Here is a 24,270-nt window from a genome sequence, read left to right as displayed (position 1 = left end):
TTTAAATCTTTCCTTTGGAATATTTCACTGTTGTCATAGAAGGGACCCGATAGAATTTGAGGTTATCTGATTTTCAAATCACTTTTTTCACAGATTACTGGTACTCGTGTCTTGTAAGTGATAATGCATGTGATTGAGTAGGAGTAGAAATCGGGGTTGAAGACACACTGTCCTAAAGTTCGCACTGTAGTAGTAGATATATGAACCACGTAGTTTGGATAAAAGTACAAATATACCATCTCCTTGACTAAAGCTAAGTTGCACTCAGAAATGTTCTGTTGAAGAAGGGAAACTATGTAAATTGAGTCTCTATCTGTCTTGCGGGCAGGAAAACAGGCTGTCACGACCCCCGCCCCGTTCCCGGCGGGCCGCCGCGACGGTCCTAGGGTGCGGGTAGGCATAAGGCCACCAGCCACCGCGTAGAACCCTACTACCTATCAATCATCAATAAATCTTGAAAAATTTGGCATGATGCATGCACAAAATGATCACTTTTCCTATAGTGACCTGTCAGGATTATCTCAATACATACAACACACTACCTGTCAGAGCAGCAATCACATAATCCGTCACATAATGAACCTGGATAATATATATCAATACATTATCTCAGGCATATAACTCATATGTATAAAAATCTGGTTCCCATTCCATCCATGGTCAAACCCATATCCACAACAGGATCTATGACTGTAACTATATACTATATACAACAGAAGGTTTATAATACACCAAAAGGGTATAAACCTCTATCTACATTATACTATACTATACTATGGAGCGGCACAGTAAGCAGACAATCTCTAACCCTGCTCCTCTCTATACAATACCTACCCTGCAATCAAAAACACCAAACTGGGGAGTGAGTATATGAATACTCAGTGAGTGGAGTAGAGAGTACTATGCACATGAGACAGAATATAATCATGGCTCGAGATGAAATCTCAAGATCAATAACAACATGAACATGAACTCAACATAGAGAATATGGAATAAATCATCAATATCACCACAATCAATATCAACTCATCTGAAGCATATATGGAATAATCAAGCAAACATATATGCTACTCATGAATATGCTCAACAGATCATAATGCTGGAACATACAAATCAGGTGTCAATATGCTGAAATCATCACTAGACAGCTGTCGGGAGGTGGGTTTTACGCCCCAGGCGAACTAGCAACAACTCCTTACTGTCACATGCATATGTAGGATAAGACACCACACTAATCATGTAAATGCCGGCCAGTATCCAGAACAGAAATCCATCTCACATCTACATACTAAACGGCACCTCGCGGGAATTCTACATCCGCGGAAAGCCATACTGCACCTCGCGGGGTCTTACTATGCCCGGCGGCAAGTAGAATATAAGTCGTAGGACCGGCCGATCCTACGCCTAGGGCCGTGTCCCCCCCTAGGAAGGGACTGGGCTCCGCCCACCCAGAAGGCTACTATGTGCACAAAGGCCGATGTTCAACCCCATCGACTATAGGTGTCCTGCAGATACTGCCAAGCCATGCATAAATGCCATAATGCACCCTCCCAATACTCTACTAAAAAGGAGTATAATCAAGATTACCACTCACTCGATCATGACCCAATCATAAACTAACATCAGGGTTAGGAGTGAGGGTCAAGGAAGTGCAATACAACTCAATATACCACTAAAAAGGCTCTACAAATCTTTGAAATTGAGGAAATGAAATCAATTTACAAAAGAAGTTATTTCACAATTTGGAACCAATTTAATTACTCATAAAAGAGTATAATCAAGCTACGACTCACAAGTCTTTAAAATAGAGGAAATGAAATCAATTTACAAAAGAAATCATTTCACAATTCGGAATCAATTTGATTACTCATCAACCCTTCGTAATTCCTCTCAATGTTCCCTCAAATGCATGTACAGAATAATCAAGCATGGAGAATCAAGATTATAGAGGAATCTACTACAATATCAATCAATATGCTCAAGTGGAATCAATTCACACTTGGCGACATTCATGAAAATGAATTAAGGATGCTCATGGTGCAAAGTACATGACTCCCACTCACCTGCCAATCCGGCACGGCCTCGATACGCCTCTAGAATTCTACAGCAGGCAGTGGGGAACTTCTTCCTCTCGTTCCCTAGCTTCTTGCCCAACTGTGACATGCATTTACCATACATTTAGTCTTGTATTAAGGTCATAATCTACGTGCCAATTATAATATAGGGAACTTTAATTGATTCAACTCCCCCGTTCCCTAAATCTTTTCTTTTCTTTCTCTTTTTCTTTTTCTATTAATTAACTCATCATTTATGTGTATTAGGGACTCCCTTGCACGAGTACAAGGTCTCCCTTAGCCTAATCTAGGCTTAATACCCTATTATGGCATGAAATCCCTTATTTTCCACCCGGATGAACAGTAACCCGAACTGACAGTGGGTTACTTCATCCCGGTTTTGATCCACTTTGAGGACTCCAAATTTGATGAAATTTTTACCTAACATTCTACACTCATAGAGGATTCCAAAGAGATAACATGCATCATCATCGGAGGCCGTTTGACCCCCTAAATAATTCGCCGAAGTTGGGACTTCGACACAGTTTTTCCGTAGTGCCGGAAAAATTTGTTAAAATCCGATTCTTCCTCTTTTAACCACCTCTACAACCCTTATCCGACCCCTCTAGACTATATCCACCCTTTGTATAGCCTAATGTCATCAAAAGACTAGATAGGGACGGATATTTATCTTTTTCTTTTTGGAAATCGAGGTCCTTGCGTAGAGGGGAAGGAGATCTACATTTTTCCCTTCAGCTGGAAGTGCAACCGGGATCCCCCTCCTCCTCGAATCCCCTTCCTTTTCTTCTTTCTTCTTCTTCTTCTTCTCCTTTTCTTTCCTTCTTTTCCTCCACGCCTGAGAACCCCCTCTCTGTGACTCTCTCTCGGTTTCATTCCCGTGAGCCACCAACCACCCCATTTAAATCACATCAAAGCACTATTCACCTTTGTTTAATATTATTAAATTCCCATTTTGCCCCTAACACTTCAACATATCTACAACTATGCCATTATCTTTTGATTCCTTCCAATTTTACCCCTTATATCAATTTTAAAGGACTATTCTATCCCTTTTTATATAAAAAAAAAATTTTGGGGTTATTACATCCTCCCCTCCTTATATAAAATTCATCCTCGAATTTAAAAGAGTAAATTACCTGATTACTCAAAGAGGTGAGGGTATTTGCTCTTCATACTTTGCTCCGACTCCCAAGTGCATTCTTCAACATTGTGCCGGTGCCATTAGACCTTTACCATACATATTTCCTTATTTCTCAGCTTCCTGATTTCTGTTACATTTGTTGGTCTCGGCCAATCCATAACTGCCTCAATCTTCTTGGGATCCACCCTGATTCCTTCCTTACATATTATGTGTCCCAAGAATCCAACTTCTTGTAGCCAGAACTCACATTTAGTAAGTTTGGCATACAGTTCATGTTCTCTCAAGGTTTGTAGTGCTATCCTTAAATGCTCTTCATGATCAGCCTGACTCTTAGAATATATGAGGATATCATCTATAAAGACTATCACAAATCTGTCAAGATAGGGTTTAAAGACCCTATTCATCAAATCCATGAATGCTGCTGGGGCATTTGTCAGCCCAAATGGAAGCACTAGAAACTCATAGTGCCCATATCTCGTTCTGAATGCAGTCTTCAATATATCTTCCTTTCTGATTTTTAACTGATGATACCCAGACTGCAGATCAATCTTCGAGAAGTACTCAGCCCCTTGTAATTGATCAAACAGGTCATCTATCCTGGGGAGTGGGTATCTATTTTTGATGGTCACTTTATTCAGCTGTCTATAATCTATACATAATCTCAGCGACCCATCCTTCTTTTTCACAAACAGAACTGGGGCACCCCATGGTGATGTACTGGGCCTAACAAACCCCTTGTCTAGCAGATCCTGCAACTGCACCTTCAACTCCCTCAGCTCTGTAGGTGCCATACGATAGGGAGCAATCGATATAGGGTTTGTACCAGGAAGAAGTTCAATACTGAACTCAATTTCTCTATCAAGTGGCAATCCTGGTAATTCCCCTGGAAATACATCAGGATACTCCCTAACAACTGGAATCTGCTGCAGATCCACAGACTCTACCTGGGTGTCCATCACATAAGCTAGATAGCTTTGACACCCCTTTCTCAGCAGCCTCTTTGCTTTTACTGCAGACACCAAATTCATTGGGATCTCACTCCTGTCCCCTTGATATGTAAATTTTTCCTTATCTAAAGGTCTGAAGATAACACTCTTTTCTTGGCAGTTAATGGTGGCACGATTGTCTGATAACCAATCCATGCCCAGTATGACATCAAAGTCTAACACTGCCAACTCAATCAAATCGACTGGGAGTGTCTTACCTTCTACCTCTACCACACAGGTAGGATACACATATCTCACTTCTATACTATCCCCTACAGGTGTACTAATAGCTAAGGGAATATGCATTAATATCTTATCCTTAGCTAACTTCTTAGCAAAATAAGGGAACACAAATGAATGGGTAGCTCCAGAATCAAATAACACTCTAGCTTTAATCTTATCAATGAGGAGCATACCTGTCACAGCTGCATTCGATGCCTGTGCCTCCTGTGGATTTACCGTGAACACCCTTCCTTGCCCTTTGCCTACTGTAGCTGACAGTTGAGATGGTCCAGCACTCTGCTGTGATATTTGTGCTTGACCTCTGCCTCTGCCTACAGGCTCCCTACTACTAGGCATGTCCATCTGCACAGAAGGGTAGGATGCCAAAGGCACAAACTGCTGGGTGGCACCCTGCGGGCATTCTCTGACAAAATGACCCGGCTGTCCACATCTGCAGCACACTCCCGACCCATTCTGCATCTGCCAGGGTGCTGCTTCCCACATATGCCACATACTGGCCATGATTGGAACCTAGATTCAGTTCTGGCCATAGTGACTGGAGGACGAGGTACTGATGGTAGAAAAGTATCTTGTGATTGACCTCTTTCCCTCCATTTCCTCTTACGTGGGGCAGGTGGAGCTGAGCGTACAGACTGCTCCGTCGGGCCCTCCGAGAGATCTACTCCCTCAGATCTATCTCTACTGCTTTGCCCTTTCCCCATACTCATTTTCCTCTGTTCTCTTTCAGCTCTTTCCTCTTTGTTTCTGGTCTTCCACTGCTTTGCTTTATCAATCAGCCTAGACAAGGTGGAGACCTCTACTGCCAGTACTGCATTATAAAGCGGGGAAATCAGACCCCGCCTGAATCTTTCTATCCTGGCAGCTTCAGTGGGGATGATGTAAGGAGCATACTTCCCCAATCTAGTGAACTCACGAGCGTACTCAGATACGCTCATTCCGGGCATCTGCTTCAGCCTCTCAAACTAAAGAGCCCGATTCTGCCTCTCAGCCGGAGACAAAAACTCAACCATCACTGCTTGCCTGAACTCTTCCCAGGTTGGAGGATTCCTACTGTACAATCTGTCCTCCACGTGCCTCTGGTACCAGCCCCAGGCATCTTCTTTTATTGTGAGCCCTACAAGTTCTATTGCCCTTGCATCAGAACAGGGCAGTCTCCGTATCATCTTTTCAGTCTCCTCCAGGAATCTCTGAGGATCTTCACCTTCTTCCCCCTTAAACTCCGGGGTTCTGAGCCTCAGAAACTCCTGTACAGTAATCCCCTCATCATTTAGAGCCCGCCTGGCCAAACTTCTTGGCACAACTACAGGAGGTGGGATGGATACTACGGACGGGGCAGGAGATTTCCCCCGAGCAATCTGCTCCCTCAGAGCTTGATTTTCCGCCAGTAACTGTTCCATTAATGCATCTCTACTTCCTACCTCTCCTTGATCATCAACCCTCCGTCTATCAGCAGGAGGAGATTTTTCTCTTTGGGGCTCGACATGTGCGGAACCCGCATCCAATGCTATATCTGGCTCCATCCTCCTTGGAAGTATTTTTTATATGTCTCTAAAAGAGTTAAAAAGAGAGGGCAGTCGTTACACACTGAGTCATAATATATTTTACTGAATTGTAAATGACTCATAAATTAATATACAGAAAAATCCTATGCTCCATAGTATAATCCTATACTTAATCCTGACTCACCCTATTGCTCTGACAGGACTCTTCTTAACCTTTGCTCTGATACCAAGCTTTGTCACGACCCCCGCCCCGTTCCCGGCGGGCCGCCGCGACGGTCCTAGGGTGCGGGTAGGCATAAGGCCACCAGCCACCGCGTAGAACCCTACTACCTATCAATCATCAATAAATCTTGAAAAATTTGGCATGATGCATGCACAAAATGATCACTTTTCCTATAGTGACCTGTCAGGATTATCTCAATACATACAACACACTACCTGTCAGAGCAGCAATCACATAATCCGTCACATAATGAACCTGGATAATATATATCAATATATTATCTCAGGCATATAACTCATATGTATAAAAATCTGGTTCCCATTCCATCCATGGTCAAACCGATATCCACAACAGGATCTATGACTGTAACTATATACTATATATAACAGAAGGTTTATAATACACCAAAAGGGTATAAACCTCTATCTACATTATACTATACTATACTATGGAGCGGCACAGTAAGCAGACAATCTCTAACCCTGCTCCTCTCTATACAATACCTACCCTGCAATCAAAAACACCAAACTGGGGAGTGAGTATATGAATACTCAGTGAGTGGAGTAGAGAGTACTATGCACATGAGACAGAATATAATCATGGCTCGAGATGAAATCTCAAGATCAATAACAACATGAACATGAACTCAACATAGAGAATATGGAATAAATCATCAATATCACCACAATCAATATCAACTCATCTGAAGCATATATGGAATAATCAAGCAAACATATATGCTACTCATGAATATGCTCAACAGATCATAATGCTGTAACATACAAATCAGGTGTCAATATGCTGAAATCATCACTAGACAGCTGTCGGGAGGTGGGTTTTACGCCCCAGGCGAACCAGCAACAACTCCTTACTGTCACATGCATATGTAGGATAAAACACCACACTAATCATGTAAATGCCGGCCAGTATCCAGAACAGAAATCCATCTCACATCTACATACTAAACGGCACCTCGCGGGAATTCTACATCCGCGGAAAGCCATACTGTACCTCGCGGGGTCTTACTATGCCCGGCGGCAAGCAGAATATAAGTCGTAGGACCGGCCGATCCTACGCCTAGGGCCGTGTCCCCCCTAGGAAGGGACTGGGCTCCGCCCACCCAGAAGGCTACTATGTGCACAAAGGCCGATGTTCAACCCCATCGACTATAGGTGTCCTGCAGATACTGCCAAGCCATGCATAAATGCCATAATGCACCCTCCCAATACTCTACTAAAAAGGAGTATAATCAAGATTACCACTCACTCAATCATGACCCAATCATAAACTAACATCAGGGTTAGGAGTGAGGGTCAAGGAAGTGCAATACAACTCAATATACCACTAAAAAGGCTCTACAAATCTTTGAAATGGAGGAAATGAAATCAATTTACAAAAGAAGTTATTTCACAATTTGGAACCAATTTAATTACTCATAAAAGAGTATAATCAAGCTACGACTCACAAGTCTTTAAAATAGAGGAAATGAAATCAATTTACAAAAGAAATCATTTCACAATTCGGAATCAATTTGATTACTCATCAACCCCTCGTAATTCCTCTCAATGTTCCCTCAAATGCATGTACAGAATAATCAAGCATGGAGAATCAAGATTATAGAGGAATCTACTACAATATCAATCAATATGCTCAAGTGGAATCAATTCACACTTGGCGACATTCATGAAAATGAATTAAGGATGCTCATGGTGCAAAGTACATGACTCCCACTTACCTGCCAATCCGGCACGGCCTCGATACGCCTCTAGAATTCTACAGCAGACAGTGGAGAACTTCTTCCTCTCGTTCCCTAGCTTCTTGCCCAACTGTGACATGCATTTACCATACATTTAGTCTTGTATCAAGGTCATAATCTACGTGCCAATTATAATATAGGGAACTTTAATTGATTCAACTCCCCCGTTCCCTAAATCTTTTCTTTTCTTTCTCTTTTTCTTTTTCTATTAATTAACTCATCATTTATGTGTATTAGGGACTCCCTTGCACGAGTACAAGGTCTCCCTTAGCCTAATCTAGGCTTAATACCCTATTATGGCATGAAATCCCTTATTTTCCACCCGGATGAATAGTAACCCGAACTGACAGTGGGTTACTTCATCCCGGTTTTGATCCACTTTCAGGACTCCAAATTTGATGAAATTTTTACCTAACATTCTACACTCATAGAGGATTCCAAAGAGATAACATGCATCATCATCGGAGGCCGTTTGACCCCCTAAATAATTCGCCGAAGTTGGGACTTCGACACAGTTTTTCCGTAGTGCCGGAAAAATTTGTTAAAATCCGATTCTTCCTCTTTTAACCACCTCTACAACCCTTATCCGACCCCTCTAGACTATATCCACCCTTTGTATAGCCTAATGTCATCAAAAGACTAGATAGGGACGGATATTTACCTTTTTCTTTTTGGAAATCGAGGTCCTTGCGTAGAGGGAAAGGAGATCTACATTTTTCCCTTCAGCTGGAAGTGCAACTGGGATCCCCCTCCTCCTCGAATCCCCTTTCTTTTCTTCTTTCTTCTTCTTCTTCTTCTCCTTTTCTTTCCTTCTTTTCCTCCACGCCTGAGAACCCCCTCTCTGTGACTCTCTCTCGGTTTCATTCCCGTGAGCCACCAACCACCCCATTTAAATCACATCAAAGCACTATTCACCTTTGTTTAATATTATTAAATTTCCATTTTGCCCCTAACACTTCAACATATCTACAACTATGCCATTATCTTTTGATTCCTTCCAATTTTATCCCTTATATCAATTTTAAAGGACTATTCTATCCCTTTTTATATAAAAAAAAAAAATTTTGGGGTTATTACACAGGCAGCATTCGCTAACTGTAGCCATGGAAAGTGCGGGACTCCGTCTCATTTGTTTCTTGGTCCCGAGTTCCCTTGGGGTAGCCTCACGCCAGCCTTTCAAAACTCAATGCTGTAGGCTCCTGTAGATTTATTTCCCAGTTCTGACTGTCCAGTCCATTACTACACATGCATGAAAAGAGGGGAAACTTGATGCATGGTGACTGACCAGTATCGTTGTTGATGCTTGGCGGTAAGGGTGACGGAGATTCTGATGCAACACCAGTACTTGGAGTTTCTTCTAGAGCCTAGATCATCATGTTCATGTTTAAGCTATATAAATGTGCATGATCATGATTAGGTATTACTAAAGCTTTGACGGTTCCGGCATTTCCTTTTCCTGAAAATGTGAATGTGATTCTATATATAATTTCTAACAACTCATGGCCACGGGAGAAGACTTGAAGCAATGCTAGCTTGGTTAAATCTTTGACTGTAACTGTGCAGCTTTTGTCAATGTGACGGTCCATTCCTGCTGTTTCATTGGCATTCTTTTTTCTTAATTATAAATTTTTTATGAACATTATGACATGGAGGCAGTCTCTAATTCCTAAAGAAAAAGTGGGAAAAACAGAAAAAGACAGGAAGCTTTTTCTTTAATTTCTTTGTTTCCGGGTTTTTTTTTTTTTTTGGTTCGTGTAGACAGGACGGGCATAATAGGGCTGATCAACGAAGCAACAAAAGAGCTACTAATAAATCATCATCATCATAAAAACTTAGATTTCTAGGCTACTAATAAATCCTCTTTCATCATACTTGGATTCTGGGCCACTACTGAGATCTCGTTTGGCATAGTCGTTGACAATAAAACTTTTTAAAATAGAACTTTTTGGAGTAAAGTTATTATAAATAGTTATTTGCTGTTTGGTAATTATATTTATAAAGTATTGTGTAACTTTAATATGTGTTTGGTAAATAAACTGAAAAAATATTTTTAGTATGACAAAATGACTAATAAAAGATATTGCATAGTATTATACAGCAGAGCATAATAAAATATAATATATATTAATATATAAATATATGATATCGTATAATATTACAGTATTGTAATATAATATTATTATAATATAGTAATATAATATTGTATACTATAGTATAATAATATAATATAATTTGATATTATATAATATAACATATCAATATATTATGATATAATGTAATATAATATTATATTTATAGTATAATGCAATAATAAAGGTGTTACGGGGGAACTCAGCCACCATGCCCCACGTGACCGGCACGCGCGCCCAAGAAGACTACAGCTGCCCCTTGATCCAGTAACCCGACCCCGAGTCGGATATCTTCGGCTTCGCAGCCCGACCCCGAGTCGGCTGCCCCTTGATCCAGTAACCCGACCCCGAGTCGGATATCTTCGGCTTCGCAGCCCGACCCCGAGTCGGCTGCCCCTTGATCCAGCAGTCCGACCCCGAGTCGGATATCTTCGGCTTCGCAGCCCGACCCCGAGTCGGCTGCCCCTTGATCCAGCAGTCCGACCCCGAGTCGGCAATCTCTCGACAACGACAGGCTGTTCCCCTGAAGCACGCCGCGACCCTCTGCTCCACTACTCCCTGCAACGGTCGTATCCGGCGCTGCTCCACGATCTCCTGTAACAGCCGTACAAAGCGGAGCTCCACTACGCCCTGTCATGGCCGTACCCAGCGCTACCCCACGACGCCCTGTAACGGCCATGTCAGTGGCAACTCCATCGTGCCACACGATGACCAACCCCCCAGAAGGACCCCCCAGCCTGGTATATATGCGGCTGGGGGGAGAAGGGGGGAGGTAAGCAAGAACTTCCAGTGCATTCTCTTACTTGCTACTATTATCTCTCCTTCTCCTCCAATCTCCTCTGACTTGATCGTCGGAGGGCCCCCACTACCCCAGTGGTGGTGCGAGGCTTGCTTGCAGGTTTTCCGGTGGAAAGTGGAGCGCAATCAACACCAACCAAGGCAACCCAAACGGAACCCCGTTCACACCGCTGTGCCAATCGTTCTCGGTTTGGACCACCAGCAACAGTTGGCGCTAGAGGAAGGGCCCAAATCTCAGAGCGATCGTAATGGCACGGCGAGGTGGTCGTGGAGCTTCCAATGCCTCCGGTCGCGGGGCCTCTCGCGCCTCCGGCCGGGAGGCCGCTGCGTCTCCAACACATTCTCAGCAACACTCCACCGTTCCACCCCCCATTCAGATGGTCGAAGCCGCTCAGTTCGACCAGTTAGCCCAGCAGGTTCGCACCCTCGCGGAGGCAGTGCAGAACCTGCAGGGTGTGATGTCTCGGGCACCGCAGCGGGCCCAGGAGCCGCTGCTCCCTGAGCGCTCACCTGTCCTCCTCAACCCGCGCTCCTTCCTCTCCCATGAGGAGGAGCGCCGGCGCGAGGAAGATTCTCGAGCACGGTCCATTCTGCCGGGACCTTCCCATCGGAGTTGCGCGGGGTACGAGAGGCGGGCCCGGGCGCATTCCCAGACCCCCCAGTCCTCAAGGAACCCGTGCTCCAGTCGGTCCCCCTCTCGGTGCTCCTTGTCTCCCACCCATCGGTCGCGCTCCCTGGACCGGCGGGTGGACGATCTCCACCGACAACTCCAGGTCCTGAAGGGCCACTCCAAAGATCCCTTCGCCGACTTGGAGATCTCCTCCCAGCCGGCGCTTGCCTCGAGGATCCTGCGGACCCCGAATCCGTCGGGGTTTAAAATGCCGGCGATCGAGCCCTATGACGGGGCGGCGGACCCACGGGATCACGTCGAGAGTTTCAGGACCCTTATGCTCCTCCACGGAGCATCAGATCCTCTCCTCTGCAAGGCCTTCCCGGCGACCCTCCGTGGCCCGGCAAGGGCGTGGTTCGCCGGCTTGGAGGCTAACTCAATCCAGTCCTTCGACCAGTTTACTCGCCTCTTCATCACCCATTTCGCCGTCAGTAGCCGGCGGCGACTGGTCTCCGACTCCCTCTTTGATGTCCGGCAAAACGAGGGAGAAAGCTTGCGGGATTATCTTACCCGCTTCAACAAGGCTACGCTGGAAGTCCGGAACCTGAGCCAGGAAGTGGCTCTTTCAGCCCTGAAGCGTGGCTTCCGAAAGGGCAGACTCACCTTCTCCCTGGACAAACGCCTGCCGCGGAGCTTCCCGGAGCTGTTGTCCCGGGCGAACCAGTATGCGGACGCCGAGGAGGCGGCCGCCCACCGGAGCAAGGAGGCCGCCGAGATCCCTCCAAAGCTCGGGAAGAAAAGGCGAAAAGAGGCACGCCAGAGGAGGAGCCCGACGCCTCAACGTCGGCGCAGAAGCCTGTCGCCGGCGAGGAACCACGGCGCCCTACGCCCTCGTTCTCCGCCCCGACGTTTCAACCGGTACACTCCTCTCCTGACTCCCCGGGCCCAGATCCTCATGGAAATCAAGGGGCGGGAGGACCTCCCGGTCCCGAGACAGATGAAGAAGATCCCTGGGAGGAGGCCCTCTCGGGCGTACTGTAAGTACCACCGGGACCACGGCCACGACACCGAAGACTGCTTCCAGCTTCGGGACGAGATCGAGGCTCTCATCCGCCGAGGGCGTCTCGGTCGATATGTGAACGACCGACGTCCCCCCGCAGACTCGCGTCCGGCCGACCCGGCCCCTCCGGAGCCTCGGGAGCAGAATCGACCCGTCGCGGGCGTGATCCATACTATCACTGGGGGCTGCCCCCGGCCCGAGAGGAACGCAGGGGGCTCGACTGAAGCATCAGGGGCAGCCGTCGCAAAGAGGCAGAGGGTCGGTAATGTAATCACTTTTTGTGATGAAGATGTAAAGGGGGTTCAGACCCCCCACGATGACGCCATGGTGATCTCCCTCACTATGGCAAACTATGATGTAAGGCGTGTTCTTGTGGATAGTGGAAGCTCAGCTGATATTTTGTTTTACGAGGCCTTCCAAAAGATGAGCTTGTCCAGACAATTGTTGCACAAAACATCCACCCCCCTCATAGGATTCACTGGTGACGCTGTCTCGGCCGAAGGTGTCGTTGAGCTGCCTGTGACTGCGGGCGTTGCACCCGCAGAAGCCACGGTGCGGCTCGGGTTCTTGGTCGTCCGTGTTCCCTCGGCCTACAACGCTATCCTCGGACGACCCGGACTGAACGCCCTTCGCGCGGTGGTCTCTACGTACCACTTGCTCATGCGTTTCCCCACGGCGGCCGGGATTGGAGAGGTCCGAGGTGACCAACCGACCGCAAGGCAATGTTTCCTAGCAACTCTCAAAGGGAAGAAGCCCGTAGAAGCCTTAAGCGTCGAGTCCCTCGACGCCAGAGACGAGGTGGCCTTGCGGCACGGGGAGCCGGCCGAAGGTGTGATCGAAGTTCCCCTCGAGGAAGGTCGCCCGGACCGGACGGTCCGGGTCGGCACCAATCTCGACCCGGGAGCTCGGGCTCGGTTGGTGGAATTCCTCCGAGCCAACGCCGATGTATTTGCCTGGTCGGCGGCCGATGTACCTGGGATCGACCCGGAGGTCATTTCTCACGCCCTCAACGTCGACCCAACCCACCGACCAGTAAAGCAGAAGAAGAGACACTGTGCCCCAGATCGGATCCGAGTGGTCAACCAGGAGGTAGACAAGCTCTTGGAGGCAGGATTCATAAGGGAGGTCAGCTACCCCGAATGGCTGGCAAATGTCGTACTTGTCCGGAAGGCGAGCGGAAAGTGGAGGATGTGCGTCGACTACACCGACCTGAACAAGGCATGCCCCAAGGATAGCTTTCCGCTTCCGCGGATAGACCAACTGGTCGACGCGACTTCCGGATATCAGCTGCTGTCTTTCATGGACGCCTTCTCCGGCTACAACCAGATAATGATGGCTCCACAGGACGAGGAGAAAACTGCCTTTATAACAGACCGGGGGCTGTACTGTTACAAGGTAATGCCCTTCGGTCTGAAGAATGCTGGCGCCACTTACCAGCGCCTCGTCAACAAAATCTTCAAAGAGCAAATCGGCCGGAACATGGAGGTGTACGTGGACGATATGCTGGTGAAGAGCCGCCATGCAGACCAGCACATCGCGGATCTGGAGGAGACTTTCGCCACCTTGCGGAAGTTTTGCATGAAGCTGAACCCAGCGAAGTGCGCCTTTGGCGCTTCGGCCGGAAGGTTCCTCGGTTTCATTGTCAACCAGCGGGGGATCGAAGCCAACCCGGACAAAATCAAGGCCATCCAAGATATGTCCCCTCCGACCAAAGTGAAGGAGGTTCAGGAGCTCGCTGGGAGGGTCGCCGCGCTCGGACGATTTGTGGCAAAATCGGCCGAACGCTGCCAACCTTTCTTCAAGGTGTTGAAACGCCCGAAAGACTTCCTCTGGACGGCCGAATGTCAAGCAGCATTCGACCAGCTCAAGGAATACTTGGCGTCTCCTCCCCTGCTGTCCAAGCCGCAAGAAGGGGAGATGCTCTACCTCTATCTGGCGGTCTCCCCAACCGCAGTCAGTGCGGTACTGGTTCGGGAAGAGGCAAAGCTCCAGAAGCCTGTGTACTACATCAGCCGGGTCCTACGGGATGCCGAGACGCGGTATACGAAGGCTGAAAAGATCGCCTTCGCGCTGCTGACCGCGACCAGGAGGCTTCGCCCCTATTTCCAGGCCCATTCTGTCACCCTCTTGACCGATCAACCGCTGCGGCAGATCCTCAGCAATCCTGAGAATGCGGGACGGCTGGTGAAGTGGGCAGTAGAACTTGGTGAGTTCGACATCCGCTACCAGCCTCGACCCGCCATCAAGGCCCAGGCGCTCGCGGATTTCCTCGCTGAGTGCACGGTGCAGGAGGCGGAACCTAGGTCGCCGGAAATACCCAGCCTCGACCTCCCGATTTGGACGCTTCACATCGATGGGTCGTCGAACCCCGAAGGTGGAGGGGCCGGGCTGGTCCTCACCAGCCCTGATGGAGTGATAGCCGAGTATGCCTTGAGGTTCGGATTTTCAGTGACCAACAACGAGGCGTAGTACGAGGCCCTAGTCACGGGACTCAAACTCACCAAGGAGCTCGGCATCCGGCGCCTGAAGGTCTTCACCGACTCCCAGCTGGTGGTCGGGCAGGTCCGTGGGGAGTTCGAAGCCCGGAACCCGACCATGCAGAATTACGTCCGGAAGGTGCAAGCACTCATTCCCGACCTCGGCAGTGTCGACATCCAGCAGGTCCCAAGAAGTGAAAATGCCAGGGCCGACAGGTTGTCCCGCTTAGTGAGCGCAGACGCGCACAACTTGTCGAGGGCGATCTACCTGGAGACCCTGGATGCCCCGAGCATCGGCGAGGCTGGAGCGGTGATGGCGATTGATCCGGAGCCGTCTTGGATGGACCCGCTTGTCGCCTACCTCGCCGAAGGGATCCTCCCTGAAGATGAAGATCAAGCTCGGCGACTTGTCATGAAGTCCACCCACTACGTACTCTATGAAGGGAGGCTGTATCGGACCTCGTTCACCGCCCCCCTCTTAAAGTGCCTCCGCCCCTCGGAAGCGGCCTACGTCCTCGGCGAAGTCCACGAAGGCGTTTGCGGATCCCACTTGGGGGCTAGGTCCTTGGCGCACAAGATCATGAGGCAAGGCTATTATTGGCCTACCTTGTTGGAGGACTCAAAGGATCATGTACGGAAATGCGACGCCTGCCAGCGCCACGCCAACGTCCAGAGAGTCCCTTCTGTCCCCTTGGCACCAATCACTGCACCCTGGCCCTTCGCCCAGTGGGGAATGGATATCCTCGGACCATTCCCCGTCGCTTCAGCTCAGCGAAAATTTTTGATTGTTGCAATCGACTACTTCACCAAGTGGGTGGAGGCAGAGCCGCTGGCCACTATCACGGAGGCGCAAGTCCGGAAGTTCGTGAAGAAGAACATCATTGTCCGATTTGGGGTACCTCGGGTCCTCATCTCGGATAATGGCCGACAGTTCGACAACAAGCATTTCCGTGACTTCTGCGAGGAGTTCGGGATCGAGCATCGGTTCACATCTGTGTCGCATCCCCAAACCAACGGCGAGGCCGAGGTCACAAATCGGACAATCCTCCAAGGAATCAAAGCGCGAATCGGTCGGACAGGGCAAGCTTGGGTCGAAGAACTCGAGAATGTCCTTTGGGCGTATCGGACCACGCATCGGACCCCTACCGGGGAGACGCCTTTCAGCCTAACCTATGGCACGGAAGCCATTGTCCCCGTGGAGCTCGGACTCCCCTCACCTCGGGTGGCCGCGCACCGACCCGAGGCCAATTCGGAGCAACTCCGAGGGAATCTGGATCTCTTGGAAGAAGCGAGGGAAATGGCGCAGGTTCGGATGGCGATGTATCAGCGGAGGGTGGCCCGATATTACAACTCCAAGGTCCGACCGAAGCTTTTCAGAGTTGGAGATCTGGTGCTAAGGCGAGCTAAAGCATCTCAACCTGTGGAAGGTGGGAAGCTAGCGCCAAATTGGGAAGGCCCGTATAGGGTTCGCTGGGTAAACCGACCTGGCTCCTACCAGTTGGAGGCCCTAGATGGTCGAGAAATTCCAAGGAGCTGGAATTCCGCTAACCTGCGGATGTATTACCAGTAGAACGACAATGCCAGAAAGACAGTTCAAAAATGTATAACACTTTTCATTTCAATAATTTCTGGTTACAATGGCGTGCTCGTGTGATTACAAGGAATTCCCAGAGGGGAATTAGGGTGTAAAGAAAGTAAAGAAGAGGCGGAGACTCCGAGGAGCTGAAGATCTGGGATCCCGAAACCTCCATCCGAAGCGGCTGCAATCCCGCCGGAAGTGGGTGCTTCCAACCGGAGGCGCCATCGGCGTCTCACGAAGAAGACGAAGAGCCGGCGCGGATGAAGAAGAAGTGGACGAAGGAGAAGTCCACACTGCTCCTACCCAGAGGCGCCATCCACGCCTCATGAAAAAGACGAGGAGCCGCCGCAGACGAAGCTCCCGCTGCCTCCAGGGGAACGCCACCTCCAAGGGATATTCCGGTCCTCCCCAGTGTTAGGGGAGAGAAGGAATACAAGGGGGAAGAGCATATGGAGGCGCGGTCCCGGATCAAGCACCTGGTGCGGAGCTCAATCGGGAGGCCGAACTTCAAGGAGGGGAGACGTGATCCCGGATGAAACGCCTAGAGCGGAGTTCCACCGGGGAGAACCTCCTTGTTGATCCCAGATGAAACGGCTAGTTGGCGGAAGTCGCGAAGGGCGCGCCTCCCGTTCCTTCGGTAGGGGTCTCTCAACCATGCGCCGGAGAGGAGGCCCACGATCCATGGCAACCTGAACAGCTCCGGCTTGGCAGGCTCCATCGCACCTGCACCTATATTTATAGCCAAACTGCGGCCCCCCGGTCGTTCCGATGCGGGTGGCTCCAATAAATGCGGGCGCATTGAATCCGGAGCCGATCCGGCTCTCGAGGCATATCTTTCCGCGATTTTCTAAGCGTCATTTTCCTTAATCGCATTCTTTGTGCAGGACACTCCGGGTGGCCTGTACCCCTAGGTCCACGTATCTCCGCTCGCGCCCCAGGCCGCATCCACCTCGAAGAACGCGCGTATCGCGGCCGCTTAACTGACACTCCTCGCAAGCAGCAACTGGCGATCCGATTTCCCAGGTAACCCCTTAATTAGCATTTAATGCCCATCTGGTGTTCCCCAGGCGACGCTTGGAGAGGAGGAGAAACACGATCGCAGCTGGCCATGGAGAAATCCCGTCGGGCGGCAAGCGACAGGCGCACGACCAGCGAGCGGAATTTCCCGAGGCTCGGCCCTTGGATGCCAGGCTAACCCGATGATCATCCCGAGAGCAGACTAGCCTGAAGCCCCGACCGGTCGCCTCGGCTTGCGCCAGCCTTGGCCGACCAACGAGCGAAATTTCCCGAGGCTCGGCCCTCGGATGCCAGGCTAACCCGATGATCATCCCGGGAGCAGACTAACCTGAAGCCCCGACCGGTCGCCTCGGCTTGCGCCAGCCTTGGCCGACCAACGAGCGGAATTTCCCGAGGCTCGGCCCTCGGATGCCAGGCTAACCCGATGATCATCCCGGGAGCAGACTAGCCTGAAGCCCCGACCGGTCGCCTCGGCTTGCGCCAGGCTTGGCCGACCAACGAGCGGAATTTCCTGAGGCCTGACAACCCTCGGATGCCAGGCTAACCCGATGATCATCCCGGGAGCAGACTAGCCTGAAGCCCCGACCGGTCGCCTCGGCTTGCGCCAGCCTTGGCCGACCAACGAGCGGAATTTTTCGAGGCTCGGCCCTCGAATGCCAGGCTAACCCGATGATCATCCCGGGAGCAGACTAGCCTGAAGCCCCGACCGGTCGCCTCGGCTTGCGCCAGCCTTGGCCGACCAACGAGCGGAATTTTCTGAGGCCTGACAACCCTCAGATGCCAGGCTAACCCGATGATCATCCCGGGAGCAGACTAGCCTGAAGCCCCGACCGGTCGCCTCGGCTTGCGCCAGCCTTGGCCGACCAACGAGCGGAATTTTCCGAGGCTCGGCCCTCGGATGCCAGGCTAACCCGATGATCATCCCGGGAGCAGACTAGCCTGAAGCCCCGACCGGTCGCCTTGGCTTGCGCCAGCCTTGGCCGACCAACGAGCGGAATTTTCCGAGGCTCGGCCCTCGGATGCCAGGCTAACCCGATGATCATCCCGGGAGCAGACTAGCCTGAAGCCCCGACCGGTCGCCTCGGCTTGCGCCAGCCTTGGCCGACCAACGAGCGGAATCTCCCGAGGCTCGGCCCTCGGATGCCAGGCTAACCCGATGATCATCCCGGGAGCAGACTAGCCTGAAGCCCCGACCGGTCGCCTCGGCTAGCGCCAGCCTTGGCCGACCAACGAGCGGAATTTCCCGAGGCTCGGCCCTCGGATGCCCGATGATCATCCCGGGAGCAGACTAGCCTGAAGCCCCGACCGGTCGCCTCGGCTTGCGCCAGCCTTGGCCGACCAACGAGCGGAATTTTCTGAGGCCTGACAACCCTCGGATGCCAGGCTAACCCGATGATCATCCCGGGAGCAGACTAGCCTGAAGCCCCGACCGGTCGCCTCGGCTTGCGCCAGCCTTGGCCGACCAACGAGCGGAATTTCCTGAGGCCTGACAACCCTCAGATGCCAGGCTAACCCGATGATCATCCCGGGAGCAGACTAGCCTGAAGCCCCGACCGGTCGCCTCGGCTTGCGCCAGCCTTGGCCGACCAACGAGCGGAATTTTTTGAGGCTCGGCCCTCGGATGCCAGGCTAACCCGATGATCATCTTGGGAGCAGACTAGCCTGAAGCCCCGACCGGTCGCCTCGGCTTGCGCCAGCCTTGGCCGACCAACGAGCGGAATTTCCTGAGGCCTGACAACCCTCAGATGCCAGGCTAACCCGATGATCATCCCGGGAGCAGACTAGCCTGAAGCCCCGACCGGTCGCCTCGGCTTGCGCCAGCCTTGGCCGACCAACGAGCGGAATTTCCCGAGGCTCGGCCCTCGGATGCCAGGCTAACCCGATGATCATCCCGGGAGCAGACTAGCCTGAAGCCCCGACCGGTCGCCTCGGCTTGCGCCAGCCTTGGCCGACCAACGAGCGGAATTTTCCGAGGCTCGGCCCTCGGATGCCAGGCTAACCCGATGATCATCCCGGGAGCAGACTAGCCTGAAGCCCCGACCGGTCGCCTCGGCTTGCGCCAGCCTTGGCCGACCAACGAGCGGAATCTCCCGAGGCTCGGCCCTCGGATGCCAGGCTAACCCGATGATCATCCCGGGAGCAGACTAGCCTGAAGCCCCGACCGGTCGCCTCGGCTAGCGCCAGCCTTGGCCGACCAACGAGCGGAATTTCCTTAGGCCTAACCCTCGGATGCCTGGCTTAGCGCCGGAAGAATTTCCTGAGGCCTAACCCTCGGATGCCTGGCTTAGCGCCGGAAGAATTTTCTGAGGCCTAACCCTCGGATGCCTGGCTTAGTGCCGGAAGAATTTCCTGAGGCCTAACCCTCGGATGCCTGGCTTAGTGCCGGAAGAATTTCCTGAGGCCTAACCCTCGGATGCCTGGCCTAGCGCCGGAAGAATTTCCTGAGGCCTAACCCTCGGATGCCTGGCTTAGCGCCGGAAGAATTTCCTGAGGCCTAACCCTCGGATGCCTGGCTTAGCGCCGGAAGAATTTCCTGAGACCTAACCCTCGGATGCCTGGCTTAGCGCCGGAAGAATTTCCTGAGGCCTAACCCTCGGATGCCTGGCTTAGTGCCGGAAGAATTTCCTGAGGCCTGACCCTCGGATGCCTGGTTTAGCGCCGGAAGAATTTCCTGAGGCCTAACCCTCGGACGCCTGGCGTAGTGCCGGAAGAATTTTCTGAGGCCTAACCCTCAGATACCTGGCCTAGCGCCAGAAGAATTTCAAGAGTCGGGAGTCAGCGAGACGCTACCAAGAGTTAAAAAGAAGAAGGACGAAAGTGAAATGAAGAAACTCTATTTGCATTAACTTTCATTGTTTCAGGGCCGAGACCCATACAACTTGGCAAAACGCCAACACACAAAGAAAAGAACAAAAATATAGAAGGTCAGCTTGGAGGAACCCCCGGGTCGGGAACGCCGGGCACGTCCGCAGGGGGTAGGGAGACGGTTGGAGAAGCAGCAGGCAATGGCGCCGGAGGGGAGTCGAGAAGGGAGATCCCACTCAGGTCAATTTCGGGGTACTTAGCCGACACCCTTGCCAGGCCTTCCTCGAAGCCTAAGACAAAGGAGTCGGACCCCGCGTCCGACATGTCACGGACGAACTCGTCGGACTGACGATAGGCCTGTACCGCCTCCGACATATCACGGGTGAACTCGGCGGACTGACGATAAGCCTGTACCGCCTGACGCCCGATCTCCGCAGTCTTCTCGGCCAGCGCCGCCTCTGCCCGCTCCATAATCTGAGCCTTCGCCTCCAAGACCTTCGCCACAATCCGGTCATCCGCCTCGGAGGAGACCCTCAGCAGATCAGCCTGAGCCTCCTTGTGCTTCGCCTCGGCAGCAATGCGAGCAGCCTCAGCCTCCTCCAGGCGCGAATGAAGCTCCTGGTCGCTCGCGCGGAACTTCTCCAAGGCCGACTCCAATTCGCCCAGCTTGGCTTCAAGAGACCGGGTTCGGTTGCGGGCGTTGTCGGCTGACCGCTGGGCCTTCTCCCACCTCTTCCGGTAGTCGGCAGCCTTCCGGGACTGCTTCTCGGCCCGCTCCTCCGCCTTCTTGATCTCGCCCTCGAGACCCGAGGCAACCTTGAGTTGCTCCTGAGCCTCCAACAGTTGCTTCTCGAGGGTGGCGAAGCCGAGTGCCCGCTCTTCGGCCACCTGGAGCCTCGTCTCGAGGTCCCTGGTCGTCCTCCCCGCCGCAGCCTGACCTCCCTCCTCTACTGCCTTCAGTTGGCTCTCAGCCCTCGCCAGAAGCCTCGCCTGTTCCTCGTAGCACTCCTCCAGGCGGATCATGTACTGGGCGAGCTAAGAGATAGGAAAAACGAGGGCGTCAGGCGGGGATCAACAGAGCCTATAAATGATGAAAGTGACCAAAAGAGCACTCACCGACATGAGACAGACGCAGCTGGCAGCCCCAACGTCAGGGACCCTCATCTCCCGGACCCGCCTGCGGTCCTTCTCCAGCAGCACCGTCTCGATGAGGTTTCGGGCGCCGGCGAAAGTGAAGGCCGACCCCGACTTCTCCCCGGAGTCGGACGGTGGTTCTGCAGCCTTACCCTTACCCATCGCTTGGGGAAGAGTCATGCTGACCATGCTCGGGGCGGGGACCGCCCCTGGAATTGACAGGGTCCCGCTCGGCCGGGGCCTCGGCGCGTCCCTCCTCGTATCGTCCGGAGCCGACCGAGTCGAAGGCTGGGCTGGGGACCGATCACGTCCGACCCGTCCATCTCGGGCGCGCCCGGGTGATGCCTCCGGAGAAACGGTAGTCTCGGCATCGGAGGGCTGATACAGCGTCAACTCCCGGTCCGCGCCCGCGGCGTCCCCCTGATCGGTGGGTCCGGACCCGTCTGTCGGCGTCGGAGTCGCCTGCCGGCGGGACTTCTTCGCCGGTGGGGCCCCGCTCGGAGGAGCTCGTTTCTTCCTCCGGACTGCTTCCAGTAGGGACGTCCTACCAACAGCCGTTGCCTTGTCCGACCGCATGACGTCGTCGATCTCTGCAAAAAGGACGAGGTGGTCGGAGGTTGAGAAACTGAAGGAAAGAACGAGACGAAAGAGGAGAAAAGAGCTAAAAAGAAATGGTGGCGGGCTCACGGTCAGCGGGGACCGAGCTCAGACCGACGTTCACCAAGGTATCCTCGGAAATAAGGCGAGCCACCGGGGGGAGCCGGCCCTCGGCAACCAACTCCTTCAAGACGGCGACGCCATCGGATTCCTCCCTCGACAACCTCGATAGGCCAATCGGGGACTTCATCGGCGTCTCCCAGGTTGCCCTGATTCTCCAAGAGGGATCTGCGTCAACGAAAAAGAAGCGCCCCTTCCAGCCGTGAATGGAGGTAGGAGCCTCCTTGACGAGGCCGCACCCTCGCCGCGCCGCAAAGCACCACCACCCTTTATCCTGGGGGTGGCCGCTCAGGCCGTAGCATTCCCAAAAGACATTCAGGGTGGCGGGAACCTCGTGCATGCGGCAGAGAACCTGAAAGGCCGTCAGGGCGCGCCATGAGTTCGACACCAGTTGCGTCGGCGCCACTCTTAAACCCCGAAGCACCTGAACGACTAAGTCCGAGGGGGGAAAGCGGAACCCGGCCTGAAGAATGCCCTCATTGATGGCAACCTTCCCTGGAGGAGGATGGGACATCCTCTCCTCAGGCCCCGGGAGTGTAACATTGCAGGCCTCGGGAAGGTGGTATCGAGCCACGAACCTATCTAGGTCTTCGGCGACCAACTCCGACTTAATGCGGTCTGCTCTCACTTCGCCCATCCCTAATGGCCAGTGAATCTACGGTCAGGACAGGGTCAAGAAGGGGGAAAGGACCGGAACGACTGGAGTACACTAATACAAAAGGAGAGTATGGAGAGCCCTAAATTGGAGAATGAGGCAACTCACCGGAAGAGAAGGAAGAACGGCTCCGAGAGCGTCAAAGGAGGAGCAAGCGAACAGTCCGACGGCGATGACGGCAGCGCAAAGGAGAAACTCGAAGATGTCTGTAAAGAGAAAGGCGGACGGAGGAGGACCCCCGGTTAAATAGGCGGAAAGGTGGGTGACGCCTCGGTGACGCCAGAGGACGCCTGGCTGCCGAAGGGTCGCTCGCGCCCCAAAGGCGAATCGACGCCATTAAGGAAGGATGTCCGCCGAAATCCTCAGACTGCCAGGTCAGCAACAACCGCCATACGCCATAAAGAAGGCGGGGAGCTCGAAGCGCGCGCCTCTCCGAGGGATGGCGGCAATCTCGAAGCATCACTTCCTTCACCCGTTCCCCTTCTGGTTCCAGGCTCGGAAGTGGGGGGCTACTGTTACGGGGGAACTCAGCCACCATGCCCCACGTGACCGGCACGCGCGCCCAAGAAGACTACAGCTGCCCCTTGATCCAGTAACCCGACCCCGAGTCGGATATCTTCGGCTTCGCAGCCCGACCCCGAGTCGGCTGCCCCTTGATCCAGTAACCCGACCCCGAGTCGGATATCTTCGGCTTCGCAGCCCGACCCCGAGTCGGCTGCCCCTTGATCCAGTAACCCGACCCCGAGTCGGATATCTTCGGCTTCGCAGCCCGACCCCGAGTCGGCTGCCCCTTGATCCAGCAGTCCGACCCCGAGTCGGATATCTTCGGCTTCGCAGCCCGACCCCGAGTCGGCTGCCCCTTGATCCAGCAGTCCGACCCCGAGTCGGCAATCTCTCGACAACGACAGGCTGTTCCCCTGAAGCACGCCGCGACCCTCTGCTCCACTACTCCCTGCAACGGTCGTATCCGGCGCTGCTCCACGATCTCCTGTAACAGCCGTACAAAGCGGAGCTCCACTACGCCCTGTCATGGCCGTACCCAGCGCTACCCCACGACGCCCTGTAACGGCCATGTCAGTGGCAACTCCATCGTGCCACACGATGACCAACCCCCCAGAAGGACCCCCCAGCCTGGTATATATGCGGCTGGGGGGAGAAGGGGGGAGGTAAGCAAGAACTTCCAGTGCATTCTCTTACTTGCTACTATTATCTCTCCTTCTCCTCCAATCTCCTCTGACTTGATCGTCGGAGGGCCCCCACTACCCCAGTGGTGGTGCGAGGCTTGCTTGCAGGTTTCCCGGTGGAAAGTGGAGCGCAATCAACACCAACCAAGGCAACCCAAACGGAACCCCGTTCACACCGC

Source organism: Phoenix dactylifera, chromosome 2 (assembly GCF_051530095.1).
Source record: "Phoenix dactylifera cultivar Ajwa chromosome 2, Ajwa_hap1_PhDact_Kaust_v1.1, whole genome shotgun sequence".
Lineage (NCBI taxonomy): Eukaryota > Viridiplantae > Streptophyta > Magnoliopsida > Arecales > Arecaceae > Phoenix > Phoenix dactylifera.
The sequence above is the reverse complement of the archived record's forward strand: the minus strand, read 5'-3'. Positions refer to the sequence as shown.